This window comes from Lissotriton helveticus, chromosome 10 (genome assembly GCF_964261635.1).
Source record: "Lissotriton helveticus chromosome 10, aLisHel1.1, whole genome shotgun sequence".
Lineage (NCBI taxonomy): Eukaryota > Metazoa > Chordata > Amphibia > Caudata > Salamandridae > Lissotriton > Lissotriton helveticus.
The window spans coordinates 1,183,857,889-1,183,874,837 of record NC_136071.1 but is presented as its reverse complement, the minus strand read 5'-3'; positions in this window follow the sequence as shown (position 1 = coordinate 1,183,874,837).

The window sequence follows — 16,949 nt, the reverse complement described above, 5'->3', positions numbered from 1 at the left end:
ATCTAGAAATGTTCAATGATGTTACACAAGAATGAGATGCTGTGTCCTGGTCAGCTTGAAATGTCTATCCAAGACAATGTACCATCTGCCAAAGTGTTTAAGAAACTGAATAAAAGCTCCTTCTCCCTAAGCTTGTACCATTGTGGTGCTGCAGCATGTTTTTGGAGAAGATTTGGCCAGCATTACAGAAGCAGAGTCAGTGCTTGATGATACTGAAGACCCACAAGGGGATTGCAATCACCGCCTACTTTTCTCTCTCGTGCTGACATTGGGGTGAAGAACAAAGCCAGTGACAGGCCGACTCATCATCGCCCCACAGTGTAACAACTATTCTCCAGGTTTTGTGAATTATTGTGTTTCAGTGTGACAACACCTGTTCAAGTTTCGCAAAACTAAACTAAAGCTCAGTAGCTATGATGGAGGTCCATCCAGGGAGTGTTTCTGTAAGGTGTAGAAAGAGTGCCCTACTCTTGTGTTATACGTTGTTATCTTGCCCTATGGCATATGCTCTGCTACAATAGAAGACTCAATCAATCAATCAAGGAATTTGTAAAGCGCGCTACTCACCCATAGGGTCTCAAGGCGCTGGGGGGGGGGGGTCCGCTACTGCTCGAAGAGCCAGGTCTTGAGCTGTTTTCTGAAGGAGAGATGGTTCTGGGTCAGTCGAAGGTGGGTGGGGAGGGAGTTCCAGGTCTTGGCCACCAGGAAGGAGAAGCATCTTCCTCCGGCAGTGGTCTTGCGGATGCGTGGGACGGTGGCGAGGGCGAGGCTGGTGGAGCGGAGCTGGTGGGTGGGCGTGTAGAATGTGAGGCGGCTGTTGAGGTATGTGGGTCCCAAGTCGTGGATAGCCTTGTGAGTGTGGGTGAGGAGTCTGAACATGATCCTCTTGCCGACGGGGAGCCAGTGGAGGTCTCTCAACTGGGGGGTGATGTGGCTGGATAGGGGGGTGTCCAGGATGCGTCATGCGGAGGTGTTCTGTATGCGCTGGAGTCTTTTCTGTAGTTTGGCTGTGGTTCCAGCGTAGAGTGTGTTTCTGTAGTTCAGTCGGCTGGTGACGACGGCCTGGGTGACCGTCTTCCTGGTGTCGGTGGGGATCCACCGGAAGATCTTTCGGAGCATGCGCAGGGTGTTGAAGCAGGATGACGAGATTGCGTTGACTTGCTTGGTCATCGTGAGGGAGGAGTCCAGGATGAAGCCCAGTTTGCATGCGTAGTCCGTGGGCTTTGGAGCGGAGCCCAGGGCGGGGGGCCACCAGGAGTCATCCCAGGCGGAGGGGGATGATTCCAGGATGAGGACTTCCGTCTTATCTGAGTTCAGTTTCAGCCGGCTGATCTTCATCCATTCCACAACGTTCTTCATTCCTTCCTGGAGGTTGGCCTTGGCGGTGGCGGGGTCGTTGGTGAGGGAGAGGATCAGCTGGGTGTCGTCTGCATAGGAGATGATGTTGAGGTTGTGTTAGCGTGCGATGGCTGCTCATGTAGACGTTGAAGAGGGTGGGGTTGAGCGAGGAACCTTGTGGGACACTGCAAATGACTTCGGTGGCCGAGGCCCGGAACGGGGGAAGGCGAACTCTCTGGGTTCAGCCGGCGAGGAACAAGTTTACCCACTCCAGGGCCTGTCCTTCTATTTCAATGTTGCTGAGGCACTGCATCAGGGTGCGGTGGCATACGGTGTCGAAGGCAGCTGAGAGGTCCAGAAGGATGAGGGCGGCTGTTTCCCCGTTGTCGAGCAGTGATCTGATGTCGTCGGTAGCTGCGATGAGGGCGGTCTCGGTGCTGTGGTTTGCTCGGGACCCGGACAGCGAGGGGTCGAGGGAACCGTTGGTCTCGAGGAAGGCGGTGAGCTGCTTGTTGACGATCTTCTCGATGACTTTGGCTGGAAACGGGAGGAGCAAGATGGGGCGGAAGTTCTTGAGGTCCGTGGGCTCCGCGGTGGGTTTCTTCAGGAGGGCGCTGAGCTCGGCGTGTTTCCAGCACTCTGGGAAGGTGGCGGACGTGAAGGAGCTGTTGATGATGTCTCGGAGTTGGGGTGCGATGGTGGAGTCGGCATTGTTGAAGATGTGGTGTGGGCAGGGGTCGGTTGGGGAGCCGGAATGGATGGTGTTCATCGTGCGGGTTGTCTCTTCGGTGCTGACCGCCAACCAGGAGCGGAGGGTGGTGGTGGGGGGTGCCGGGACGGTGGTATGGTGCGTGGCCTGTGCATCAAAGCTGTTGTGTATGTCGTCAATCTTGCGGTGAAAGAACGAGGCGAGTGAGTCGCAGAGGTCCTGCGAGGGTGTGATGTCGTTGTTGCAGGCGCTGGGACTGGAGAGCTCTTTGACGATGCTGAAGAGTTCCTTGCTGTCGTGGGAGTTGTTGTCCAGTCGTTATTTGAATATGGTTCTTTTGGTGGTGCGGATCAGTTGGTGGTGTTTGCGGGTGGCGTTCTTGAGGGCTGTCATGTTTTCTGTGCCGTGGTTTGGTTGTGGCGCCAGGCTTTCTCGAGGGTGCGGCAGGTTTTCTTGGAGTCTTTGAGGTCGTTGGTGAAACAGGGGGCTTTCTTGCTGCCGTGTCTGATGGGGGGTTCTTCAGTGGTGCGAGGTCGTCTGCGCAGTAGGTGAGCCACTGTGTGAGGTTATGGGCTGCTTCATTGGGGTCCGTCGTATTGGTGGGGGGGTTCTGGTTGAGGGAGGTGGTGAGCTGGTCTGTGGTGATCTTGCTCCAGCTTCTGCGGGGGACCTGTCGGGGGTGGTGGTGTGTCGTGGTTCTCCTGAAGTTGAAGTGGACGCAGCTGTGGTCAGTCCAGTGTAGTCCGGTGGAGTGGCTGAAGGAGATGTGCTTGCTGGAGGAGAAGATGGGGTCGAGCGTGTGACCGGCATGGTGGGTGGGGGTGTTCACCAGTTGCTTGAGTCCGAGGTTGGCGAGGTTGTCCAGCAGGGTGGCGGTGTTGCTATAATTGTTGTTCTCCAGGTGGAAGTTGAGGTCTCCTAGGAGGATGTAGTCTGTGGAGGTAAGGGCGTGCGGGCTGACGAAATCTGCGATGGCTTTGCTGAATTGTGTTTGTGGTCACGGTGGTCTGTAGACGAGTGTGCCTCTGAGGGTGGTCTTGGGTTCGGTGTGTATCTGGAAGTGAAGGTGTTCGGCTGCGGTGAGGGTGTCGTCGGAGTTGGTCGTGATTCGAATGGTGTTTCTGTGGACGATGGCGATGCCTCCTCCGGTTTGGTTGGTGCGGACCCTCCGGGCGATCTTGTAGCCATCCGGGATGGCTATGGCGATGTCAGGAGCTGAGGAGGCGTTCATCCATGTTTCTGTGAGGAAGGCGACGTCTGGTGCAGTTGTGTCGAGAAGGTTCCAGAGTTCGACGGCGTGCCTGTGGACGGAGCGGGTGTTGAGCAGGATGCACTTGAGGTGATCGTTGCTGGGGCCTGGCTTGGCCAGTGTGGTGCAGGAGCTGGTGCAGGTGAAGTTGCATGCGTGGCAGGTGAATGCTCCGTGGATGCGTTCTGGGGTGGCTTGATAGCAGGCTGGCTGGCGGCCGGTGTTGAGTGCGTGGAGGGTGGTGGCGTCGTATCTCTGATGGGTTGGCTTGCTCTGGCGGGGACCAGGGGTACTGGCACTGGACGCGGTCCAGGCGCAGACGGGCGCAGACGGGCTTGCCTTTGGCGCGCCTTCGGTGCGCCAGCTGCGCGCCCTCTGCGCGCGTCCGCTGCGCGATTGCGCCACGGTCGCTAAAAGAGGGGTGGAGGAGGAGGAGGGGAGGAGGGGTCAGCTGGGAGGCGGGAGGGAATAGCCAATGGGTGCAGGGGGGGCGGGGCCGCACGGGAGGCAGCTGCGGGAAGACGGAGGAAGCGGGAGGAGAAGACTCCCGGCAATCACAGGCACACTAAAAACACACTAGGGGTACAGAAGGAGAAAAGGGGGCGGGCAGGCACACCAGAACACACTGGGGGTACAGAACGAGAAAATGGGGCAGGCAGGCAGGCAGACTCAAACTCACTCGGACACTCGGGGACAGAGAGGAAGGGGCGGGCAGGCACACGGGCACTGAGCAGGGCCCAGGCAGTCCAGGTGACGATCGGGCAGAGTGCCAAACTGTAGAGAGGATCAGGCGGAGCTGCAGCGGTGGGGAAGTGACCTACCCGAGGGTCAAGGGTCACAAGAATGACCAACCCCCCTCCTCGCACCTCCAATTTGGTTATTCACCACAAACTAAATGCTCCCAACATGTCTACAACATGTCGCCAGATTTGCTACGGAGATTAACTCTCTACTCCTGGACCACAAGGTTGATGCCTTGTTCCTTACTGAGACCTGGCTATCTGACACCTCGGGTCCGGATGTGGTTACAGCGCTGGCGCCGGGATATTTGATTTACCATCTTGATAGAGGCGCAGGGAGGGGGGGGGGTCTGGCCATTATTTACAGGGAGTCAGTGGGCTGCAAGGCACGGAAGCCAGGGGTGAAAGACTGTGAGAGCTGCCAATTCTCCCTTAAATTCTCCCCTACCTGCATGCTGACAGGCCTCCTAGTTTACCGACCACCTGGGAGTGTGGGTGAGTTTACATCTTCGGTTATTGAAACTACCACTCTCCTGGCCTCGGCCTCGTCCATCTTCATTCTGTTGGGAGATCTCAACTGCCATTTCGATGAAGCAACTGACCCTATGGCAACTAATTTGATGAGTGAGTTGAGCGCCCTGCAGATGAACTTGATAAATACCGGGGCCACACATGTTAAAGGGCATCTCTTGGACCCCTTTTTTACGAATATGGTGGGTTTATCAGCTATGCCCCCCCTCGCTCTTCCCTGGTCCGACCACTCACTGATCATGGCTAACTGGGAGGTAAAGTGTGATGACACTCTGCCACCCAGGAAATTTAGAATAGACAGGGCATGGTCAAGGCTCCCGGTAGAGGCCTGGAAGGCCCGGTTGGAGGGCTCCCAGCCTGAGAAAGGTCGGGATCCGGTGACCGCAGATGCTATGATGAGGAACTGGCTGACCAACGCAGTGGACCATGTGCTTCCACTCAAGAAGATGCTTATTAGGGATAAGAGAGTGGGGTCCGCCCCATGGTATTCCCCAGAGCTCAGAACCCTGAGAAAGAACTGTAAACGGGCGGAGAGATTATGGAGGAGGAACCCGGAGACAGAGAGCAGGGAAAAATATCGTATGGAATTAAGGACATACAAACTTGCAATACGCGCTGCTAAGGCCTCCTTTTTTGGGGAGAGAGTGAGTCTTGCTGCGTCCTCATCCAGGGAAGCCTTTCTAGTGATGAAGGAGCTTCTTAAACCGCCTGATCCCATTCTTGTCCACGATAGACCACAGGAAAAATGTCTGGAATTGGCCACTTACTTCAAGAAAAAAATTGACATCATTATTAGTTCTCTTCCCCCGGTGATGGGAACCCCGGCCTTTTTTGAGGACTCAAGCATGTCGGAAAATCTATTGACGTCATTCGGCCCGTAACCTCAGGCGAAGTACTGAAGGTTTTCGGGAGCTTGAAAAGTGGCTCGCCTCGAGACCCAGTCCCAATGCAGTATTTAAAGCAGGCTGCCTTATCGATAGGAGAGCCCTTGACCGATTTGGTCAATCTCTCCTTCGCTCATGGGACTGTGCCGCCGGACTGGAAGAGCGCGGTCGTTAAAGCGCTTCTAAAGAAGCCTGGCCTGGATCCACAGAACCTGGCCAATTTCAGGCCTATCTCCTTGCTACCAGGGGTTAGTAAAGTTGCCGAGAGGTTGGTTAACCGCCAACTATCCAACTTTCTCGAGGAGAATGGCCGGTTGAGGGACTCCCAGACGGGATTCCGACCGGGTCATGGAACTGACACGGCTCTGCTAGCAGTGGTAGAGGAGGCCAGAAGCACTTTGGACACAGGGGGGTCAGTGGCAGTGATCCTCCTGGACCTTAGTGCGGCCTTCGATACCGTCAATCATGGAGTGCTGATACAACGCCTAGCAGAGTCGGGTGTCACAGGAGTGGCCCTGGAATGGTTGGCCTCTTTTCTGGAGGGGCGCACCATCGAGGTTTAGGAAGGTAACGCAAAATCTCCTCCCCTCCCACTTCATTGCGGGGTGCCTCAGGGCTCATCCCTGAGCCCCACGTTATTTAACGTGTATATGGCTCCCCTGGAGGGTGTGGTGTCTCCGTTTGGCTTTAAGACCATAAGCTATGCGGATGACACTCAGCTAGTGGTGGGTCTGACACAGCTGGAGAAACAGCCTGAGACGCTCCATTCATGCTTAAGAGAGGTGTTTGATTGGATGTCCAGGTCATCGCTCAAATTGAACGGCTCAAAAACTGAGCTGATGATCTTGGGCCAGTCAAGTTTTGCCCTCTCGCCGAGCAGCTGGCCCAGCTGCATGGGCACCCCGCCTGACCCAAAGAAGGAGATTAAGAGCCTGGGGGTCTGGCTGGAGCATGATCTGTCCTTCAGGACACACGCCAAGAAGACCGCTGGCGTGTGATATGGATTGCTCCGATCGGCCCGTAAGGTTCTCCCCCTTTTGCCAGAACTTTCCCGGAAGCTGTTAGTCCAAGGTCTAATCATCTCACGCCTGGACTACAGTAATGCACTCTTTCTCGGAGCACCGGAGTCAACGTTCAAGATCCTGCAACAAGCGCAGAACGCAGCAGCTAGGCTGCTGCGGAACGTTCCGGCCAGGCAGTCAGCCAGGCCTGCTTTAAAAGCACTCCACTGGCTGCCTGTTAGAGAGAGAGTGACCTTCAAGGCCCTTTGCATTGCTCACAAGAGCATACAGGGGAAAGGACCAGCTATTCTGAAGGACATGATTCGGCCCTATAAGCCCACAAGAGCTCTACGCTCTGATAACAAACACCTCCTTCAGATAAAGAGAATCAGGAGAGCCCGTTCAGGTGGCAGGAGTTTTTCTATCCATACAGCTCGCGCCTGGAACTCCCTCCCACTCTCACTACGCTCTGAACCTAATTTTCTCAGGGTCCGGAAACATCTGAAAACGTATCTATTTCCAGAATAACTTCAGCTCTTTGCCGCTCTGTATAGGCAGTGTGCTCTAGGTCTCTATAAGCGCTGGGATGCCTCTGGGTAACCGTGCGTGGTACAAAATTCTTTATTAATAATAATAATAATAATAATAATAATACTTCAGCAGCAGCTTGCATGCCTGTTCCAGGTTGCTAGGGGTGACTTGCTGGGTGGTGTTGAGGGTGGCTGTCCATTGAGCCTCTGTTACTTTGTTCCAGCTGCAATCAGAGGAGCTTAGGGGCAGCCAGTGGATTCCACAAAGTCTACTAAGGGGATGTAGGTCTCTTTACTGAGACCAGAAACCTCAAATAGGAGGCAAACATGCCCTGGGATCTAGTGGGCTTTCTACACCCCCCGCTCCGGAGTGGCAGATGTGGGGAGATTACTCCCATTTACCCCCGGAGAGGGCTGAAAGGCGTTCTACTTTGTTTTTAAGGCAGGGGGTATATGATGGGCAGTCCCCATTCCTATAGCTTTGTACCTGGAATCTAGTGGGCTTTCTGACCCTCTTCCAAAGGGGTGGATCCCCTTAGGGGCAATCACTAGGGTTCAGAAAGACAGATGCCCAATTTTTCTGGGGTGGGAGGCATGGCCTTGCCCATGGTGGGCAGCCCCCACCCCTATACTTAAATGAAATATTTCCTTGGTGGCTAGTGGGCTTTTTGTTCCCCACCCTAAGGAGGCAGATTGGGGGTAATTAATTGCATACACCCACCATGGGGCAGAAAGGGTGTAATCATCAAATGTGCTGGTAGGAGCACAAGCTTTTGCCTATGGGACTGCTTACACCATTCTAGGTATCTAGTGTGTGGATCCCTACAAGTGGGTCACTCTACTGTGGTGATCCTCAAACAGGGATCCACTGGCCAGAGGTAGCAGTAGAAACAGAAGATCTTCCCCAACTATACCTCTCTCAAAAGAATCAGCAAGGCTGAGATATGCCCCCAAACACTGATTCAGTGAAAGTAAAATGAGCCCATCAGCTTGTTTTACTTTCATTTTCCTCTAATGGCCCTGTGTGCTGATCATCATTATAGAAAAAAACCAATCAGGCTGCTCAGGAAGCTTTTCCTGAGCAGCCTGATGTAAAAATAAAACCCTAAAGGACTCCCTCTGGTACAGAGGGGCCTTTATATACCTACCCAGTGTTGGCACATAGCAAATCTAAAACAAAGGCAGGCCTGTTGAAATAAACACTTTTTAGGTAAAGTGTATTTTTCTTAGTACAGTTTGTGTATGTGGTATTGAGAAGAACGATTTAACAACAAATATATCAGAGGGTCTGGATAAAGAAGTCAAAAGATGCACGCCATGTAACCTAAATGTTCACTAAGCATGTGTATAACAATCTAAGGTCATCCCTGTAGTGGTCAACCAAGGATGACCATCAGTCACCATACAGAACCGCCCTTCATCATTTGGGATTCCAAACAAGACCAAAATCAGGAGTGCCTCTTCACTTTCACGGTAGAGGGTCCAGATGTATGTAAAGGAACCCCTAACCGGTCAGATAGGTCTTATTATGGTCTTGCTACTCAATTAAGAGGATCTTAGTACACATGATACATGGGGGACTGATGTTGCAGTGCACAAAAGTAAGTGTGAAAAAATAATAAGAAAAAGTGTAGTTAAAATTGGATGAGAGACTACTAACAATTTTATTCGGGTGCTACCCAAACCTCCAATATTAAAAAGTAGTTACTAACAGTCACTATAGTATGGACTGCCTAGATGTTTTATAGGGTCAACATGTTTCAGCAATTCGTGACACACTTGTCATTGCTTTCTTCAGGACCGTGTCTAGTAATGGCTACTGCAAACAATAGTGATTAAAGAAACCAAAATTTGTGCTCAAAATCAGAACAGATACAGAAATCACCTGAATTCACTAGGTGTCCGCATCGTTTCTTTCACTCTTCCAAGTCGTGTAAAACTACTACAAGGAAATAAACACATGAAGATAGAACAAAGGGGGTACCCATTAGGAACACATAGCGTGCAAAGTTCAGTTCATAATTTAAAAGTATATATTTCGTTTTAAAGTCAAGTGACCATATGTATCACTGGCACTATGTTCGTGCACATGTCTCAACATTGGATCTAATTTAGGAAATACCAATGTGGTACATAGAAACCATCTTACCGTACTTGTAAGAGGTCAAGACCTCACCCCACCTGGCCACGGCTCAGGAAAAGGGGAAGCACCGATCTACAACAAAGGAGATAAATAAACAGGACTCTGTTATCCAGCTCCCTCGAAATATGTTTGAATTCATCCATCCTATGCCTGTACAACCAGTCACACGCTCATTGCCCACTTGTAAGGTTAAAGTTTTGAATGTTACGTTTCAAAAACAACAACTCCCACGCTTTTAACAGGTACTGAGTTATGGGATTAGCAAGGCTGCACAAGTAAAAGAACTTTAGCGTTCATCCCCAGAACCTGAATAGGGAGCATGTCTTCAAACGGGCATAATGCCCGAACAAGCAGGCGTTAATCGTACATTTCAAAGAATATATTTAAAAGAAAGAAAGGATTGTCCTTCTCCTCGCCTACCTGTCCGTCGGTACTTCTCCACTCGGGGTCCAAGCCGATCAGGGAGGTGCCGCGGCAGGCAGAGGCAAGGGATTATAACTCCGCGCGTGATTGGTCAAAGGATTGATCACGTGGTGCGTTGTTTTGATGATGTATAGCAGTAGGTGGAAGCGGGTTTCTGATTGGTTTGACAGGGCTTGTTGTCAGCCAATCATTATGAGTCAGGCACAATACTACCTGTCCCGACCCAGTGTGTAATTTCAGACGTTCCCAAGATATAACTTTATTGATATGTGCAACACTGAGAACGTTTTCTTTATGCACAAGGTAATTGATGTAAATGGAACAGATTACTCGGCCATTGTCATGAAAAATAAAAATAAAAATAAGAGAACAGTGTTCTTTGCGGCCAGAATGTATTACAAGCCGAAGTATTAACATGACACGAACTGTCCATGGTACAGTGAAAAGAATGGGTTTTAACCAATGTAACCAAAGGCAGTGGGGCAGATAGAGACGAGAGCATTGTTGATTATCTAGCCAAACCCCTCTGAGTCAGGGTATTATTCGAACAAATGATATATGTAAACAAACCTCCGAGACAAGTATGGGAATGATTACATCATCCACTCAGGAACACGATCTCTCTTGGTACAGTGAAAAGAATGGGTTTTAACCAATGTGACCAAAGGCAGTGGGGCAGATAGAGACGAGGGCATTGTTGATTATCTAGCCAAACCCCTCTGAGTCAGGGTATTATTTGAACAAATGATATATGTAAACAAGCCTCAGAGACAAGTATGGGGATGATTACATCATCCACTCAGGAACACGATCTCTCTTGGGCTTGTGGGCTAAACCACTACTTATTTTCTGAGGTGTCACCAATTATGAAACAGTAATGGATACATTGAACTATAGGGTTGACCAGGGTATATCATCATTCAACCCCACACGGTTAGTTCCCAACTTAAACACCCATTTCTGTTCTTTGAGTAAGAGATATTTGGACACATCCGAAACATGTGCGGGAATGTGTGGTTTTTCAATAACTGTCCACTGGAACGCCGTCGAAGGATGGCGTGCTTCGAGAAAATGGTTTGTCAGTTTCATTGCTTGTCTCTTACACCTGATAGTGCTCTTATGTTCAGAGATTCTAACCATGATTTTGCGGGTTGTCATCCCTATGTATCTAAGGCCACAGGGGCAGGTGATGAGATAAACAAGATTCTCACTGTTGCAATTCGTGAATTTTGTTTGAATCCACGTCCTCGACGTGCCTATGTCTATTTCTGTTGTCTTCCTTGTTTGTGGGCAAGCTTGGCACGTGCCACAGGGATGATGACCAGTGACAGGCGGAAGGTCCCAGAGAGAACCCAGGGCCCTGAGTCTCTGATCACGTGGTCGGGTGTGGACCAGTCGGTCCCTGAGATTAGGTCCCCTTTTGAATGAGAACAGTGGACTCTGAATTGAGACATGATCGGAATTGAGAATAGACCAATGCCTTTTGACCACCTTCTGTATGCTGTTAGATAGTGTTCCAAACGTTGTTACGAAAGTGAGCCCATCCAGAGGAGGTTTTTGGACAGAGGGTTCAAGAAGAGCCAAACGATTGTTGTTCCGGGCACGCTTCACAGAGGAACTGTTCAAATTCTGTGGCTTTCAAAACACATTCTCTGGCCCTGAAGGAACAATTAATTTCAAGAAAATATCCATCTAGATTGGTACATCGCTCCTTGAAGCGTGCCCGGAACAACAATCGTTTGGCTCTTCTTGAACCCTCTGTCCAAAAACCTCCTCTGGATAGGCTCACTTTCATAACAAAGTTTGGAACACTATCTAACATCATACAGAAGGTGGTCAAAAGGCATTGGTCTATTCTCAATTCCGATCATGTCCCAATTCAGAGTCCACTGTTCTCATTCAAAAGGGGACCTAACCTCAGGGACCGACTGGTCCACACCTGACCACGTGACGAGAGACCCAGGGCCCTGGGTTCTCTCTGGGACCTTCCGCCTGTCACTGGTCATCATCCCTGTGGCACGTGCCAAGCTTGCCCACAAACAAGGAAGACAACAGAAATAGACATAGGCACGTCGAGGCCGTGGATTCAAACAAAATTCACGAATTGCAACAGTGAGAATCTTGTTTGTCTCATCACCTGCCCCTGTGGCCTTAGATACATAGGGATGACAACCCGCAAAATCAGGGTTAGAATCTCTGAACATAAGAGCACCATCAGGTGTAAGAGACAAGCAACGAAACTGACAAACCATTTTCTCGAAGCACGCCATCCTTCGACGGCGTTCCAGTGGACAGTTATTGAAAAACCACACATTCCCGCACATGTTTCGGATGTGTCCAAATATCTCTTACTCAAAGAACAGAAATGGGTGTTTAAGTTGGGAACTAACCGTGTGGGGTTGAATGATGATATACCCTGGTCAACCCTATAATTCAATGTATCCATTACTGTTTCATAATTGGTGACACCTCAGAAAATAAGTAGTGGTTTAGCCCACAAGCCCAAGAGAGATCGTGTTCCTGAGTGGATGATGTAATCATCCCCATACTTGTCTCTGAGGCTTGTTTACATATATCATTTGTTCAAATAATACCCTGACTCAGAGGCGTTTGGCTAGATAATCAACAATGCTCTCGTCTCTATCTGCCCCACTGCCTTTGGTCACATTGGTTAAAACCCATTCTTTTCACTGTACCAAGAGAGATCGTGTTCCTGAGTGGATGATGTAATCATTCCCATACTTGTCTCGGAGGTTTGTTTACATATATCATTTGTTCAAATAATACCCTGACTCAGAGGGGTTTGGCTAGATAATCAACAATGCTCTCGTCTCTATCTGCCCCACTGCCTTTGGTTACATTGGTTAAAACAAATTCTTTTCACTGTACCATGGACGGTTCGTGTCATGCTAATACTTCGGCTTGTAATACATTCTGGCCGCAAAGAACACTGTTCTCTTATTTTTATTTTTATTTTTCATGACAATGGCCGAGTAATCTGTTCCATTTACATCAATTACCTTGTGCATAAAGAAAACGTTCTCAGTGTTGCACTTATCAATAAAGTTATATCCTGGGAACTTCTGAAATTACACACTGGGTCGGGACAGGTAGTATTGTGCCTGACTCATAATGATTGGCTGACAACAAGCCCTGTCAAACCAATCAGAAGCCCGCTTCCACCTACTGCTATACGTCATCAAAACAACGCACCACGTGATCAATCCTTTGACCAATCACGCGCGGACTTATAATCCCTTGCCTCTGCCTGCCGTGGCACCTCCCTGATCGTCTTGGACGCCGAGTGGAGAAGTACCGATGGACAGGTAGACGAGGAGAAGGACAATCCTTTCTTTCTTTAAATTTATTCTTTGAAATGTACGATTAAGGCCTGCTTGTTCGGGCGTTATGCCCGTTTGAAGACATGCTCCCTATTCAGGTTCTGGGGATGACCGCTAAAGTTCTTTTACTTGTGCAGCCTTGCTAATCCCATAACTCAGTACCTGTTAAAAGTGTGGGAGTTGTGGTTTTCGAAACGTAACATTCAAAACTTTAACCTTACAAGTGGGCAATGAGCGTATGACTGGTTGTACAGGCATGGGATGGATAAATTCAAACATATTTCGAGGGAGCTGGATAACAGAGTCCTGTTTATTTATCTCCTTTGTTGTAGAGCGGTGCTTCCCCTTTTCCTGAGCCGTGGCCAGGTGGGGTGAGGTCTTGACCTCTTACAAGTATGGTAAGATGGTTTCTATGTACCACATTGGTATTTCCTAAATTAGATCCAATGTTGAGACATGTGCACGAACATAGTGCCAATGATACATATGGTCACTTGACTTTAAAAAGAAATATATACTTTTAAATTATGAACTGAACTTTGCACGCTATGTGTTCCTAATGGGTACCCCCTTTGTTCTATCTTCATGTGTTTATTTCCTTGTAGTAGTTTTACACGACTTGGAAGAGTGAAAGAAACGATGCGGACACCTAGTGAATTCAGGTGATTTCTGTATCTGTTCTGATTTTGAGCACAAATTTTGGTTTCTTTAATCACTATTGTTTGCAGTAGCCATTACTAGACACGGTCCTGAAGAAAGCAATGACAAGTGTGTCACGAATTGCTGAAACATGTTGACCCTATAAAACATCTAGGCAGTCCATACTATAGTGACTGTTAGTAACTACTTTTTAATATTGGAGGTTTGGGTAGCACCCGAATAAAATTGTTAGTACCCTCTCATCCAATTTTAACTACACTTTTTCTTATTATTTTTTCACACTTACTTTTGTGCACTGCAACATCAGTCCCCCATGTATCATGTGTACCAAGATCCTCTTAATTGAGTAGCAAGACCATAATAAGACCTATCTGATCTAAGGGTTCCTTTACATACATCTGGACCCTCTACCGTGAAAGTGAAGTGGCACTCGTGATTTTGGTCTTGTTTGGAATCCCAAATGATGAAGGGCGGTTCCGTATGGTGACTGATGGGCATCCTTGGTTCACCACTACGGGATGACCTTAGATTGTTATACACATGCTTAGTGAACATTTAGGTTACATGGCGTGCATCTTTTGAGTTCTTTATCCAGACCCTCTGATATATTTGTTGTTAAATGTATATAGGGAATTTGTCAGAGCTTGGTCTTATAAAATCCCTTTGGTCCTCACTAACTGTTTGTGCTTGATTGAGAAGAACGAAACAGGCTTGTTTCACCACAGTGTCCCTGGATCTGTTTAGGGATTCTTAGGAAACAAAAGCATTGATGCCACTTCAAATATGTATTGGATGGGGTTCTGCTGGGCCACAAAAACCTGTCATTCACATTTAAGTGTCCAAGTTTCAAGTTTATTTTCATTTGCATAGTTAATTAAAACCGTTGCAATACAAAAAACATATTCAATTAAAAACTATCACGTACATAAAACTCTTGTATCTAAAAGCCGTACTAAAAAACTTGCTGATTTTGTGCAGATATGATAGTATACATACATTGTCGGTTTTCCCAGCTATCAATTATATGCTCGAAGTGTCCTCAGACCCCTTGCACTTTTGCATGTGCTTTTTCTGGGTAGGTTCCTATTGTCGGAATATCTGGCATTTTGCTGCCGCACAGTCTCAGATATTTAACTGTTCTGCAGTTCAATTGTGGATCACTAGGTGCAAAACATGCCAGCAGAGCTTGCCTCCTGGTGCGAATTCTCTCGTTGATTGAAGGGTTGTTTCAGAAATTTCTTTCGTGCTGTTGCAAGTTCTCTACAGGAGCAAAGTAGCTGCAGAATGTCTTCCTGAGCAGATCCACATAGACGGCACACAGAGCCAGCTTTGGTGCAAAGCCACAGAGGGAGATGCTGGGCGCAGGGGAGCAGTACAAATCTATTTTTCATAAAAGCAATTTTTATGTTTTTGTCATATCCCAAGTTGAAGTAGGCTTGGGCACAACTTCGTATATGTAATCAGGGTCATCCAACTGTGGGCTCTCTTTGAGAGTGCATCCTTGTCCTCCAGCCATGAGAGGAGTTTCACTGTCTTCCACACTAATTTTTGGAAAGTCGGGGTGGTTGTCTGTGTTTCCCCAAATTGTGTAGACTGCTATGTAGATATTTTGCAGCTGGTAATGTGGGGTGCGATTGTAACTCCTTCCACAACTGTTCGTTTAGCGTACCCCATTCTGCATTCGGCTTTTCGCACTTTGTCCCATGTAATGATAAAGGCCCCTTTTCTAGCAAGTATTGTTTCAGAACGCCAAATTCAAGTATGATTTGTGCAGTTGAAGTGTATTTCGGCAGCCCAGAGATTACCCTATATGCTGTTGTTACTGTGGCATTTAAGCATGAGGTTTCCTCACGCTGTGCCAGGACCCCCATTGTGGACCTGCACTATTTCCACTATCCGATTCTTGGAACAGGGCATCGCCCCCTCTGATCCTTTGTTTTTCACGCCGGCGCTACCCCGTGAAATTCACGTAATCAATCACCCATACCGTGCTGATTGCTTGTCAGCTTACTCTACCGTGGGTTCAAGTGAAATTGTTTTCTCTTTAGGCAATCATTACTGTCCTGAGGATGAACCGATATTATGTATGGTTCGAAACGTCGTCGACCAAAAATGCACTAAATGCATAGTTGACATAAATTGTGCATGCATATGTGTATATTGTGGATTATCTGCTTATGATTCATGATACTCAGATGACCCGACCTTGCCTACTATTCCCTTCTCCTGTTTGTGTCCCCCCAGTGTGTTAGTTGGACATCGGCTGATGTCCCACGTCCATTACACTCTGTGACTTACTCCTCGTGTATTATTCTTATCAAGATATTAAACTGTCCGGCTGGACATTTCTTAAAAATATAGTTCTACTTAGTCTATATTAATTCCTTGTACAATTCCTTTCTTGTCTAAGGACCACTGTCTTTGATAACTAATAGTGAATTACAGCCATATTCGTTTTTCACTATTGTAAGGTTACCTGCTCTCCATAAGTTAGAATGGGCTGCCAGGGTTATTAAGAGCTATAATCCTAGCTGGCTCAGGGAGCATGGTGCAATGTCGAGTTTGGTATCCCTGAACTCAGGGTTTAATAACGCATCCGTCTGGGTGGATGGTTTTTGGACTCTGGGTTTGAAAATAGCACTTTTAGAAAGTGGCTATTTTCTTGACTGACTATTACCGGTTTCTGCTGGTTTGGTGTGTGTGTGACAGGAGCTGGGTGGCTCCAGAGTTCTGAATGAGTCAGTGTGGGGTAAGTGAGGCATTTGCATTGAGAATAGGGGAAGAGTAGCTCCTGATAGGCTGCCCTGCCTGACACAATGCTGGCCCCACCTCCTGCCGGGCTACTGATGGCTCTGCTCCCTGCCAGTGACAATACTGGCTCCACCTCCTGCTGGGCGTCTGAGGACCCTGCCCTGCACAGTGAATAGGCCAGAAGCCTCAGCCTGGCTACACCCACAACAAACCAAGGATGAGGGGAATTCCCCTGCATGGACAAAGGGATCAAAGCAGAAAAGGGGTATAAAAGAAGGATCCCTGAACCAAGACTTGAGATCAATTCTGACAAGGAAACCTGAACCAAGGACAAGAAGCCTGCTGATCCAAGGACTTGCCTACCCCTTCTGCCAGAGTGCTGTTTGCTGGGGGGAATCCTGCAGTCACTTCTTTATTTTTGCCAAGGAATCAGGAGAGAGGAACTGAGTGTGTACTCTCAAGCTTTGCCAAGGAAATCTCCAAGGGCTGGAAGAGTGCTAGCCTCCTGTTGAAGTCACAGGGCTAAAGGACTTCATCATTTGATGAAAGTGCTTGTTGCTGGAACCTGAAAATCCAGCACCTCTGAAGAAATCCAGCAATCCCGACGCCGACGGACGTCGCCGAATCCAGCTCGATATCATGAGTGCAG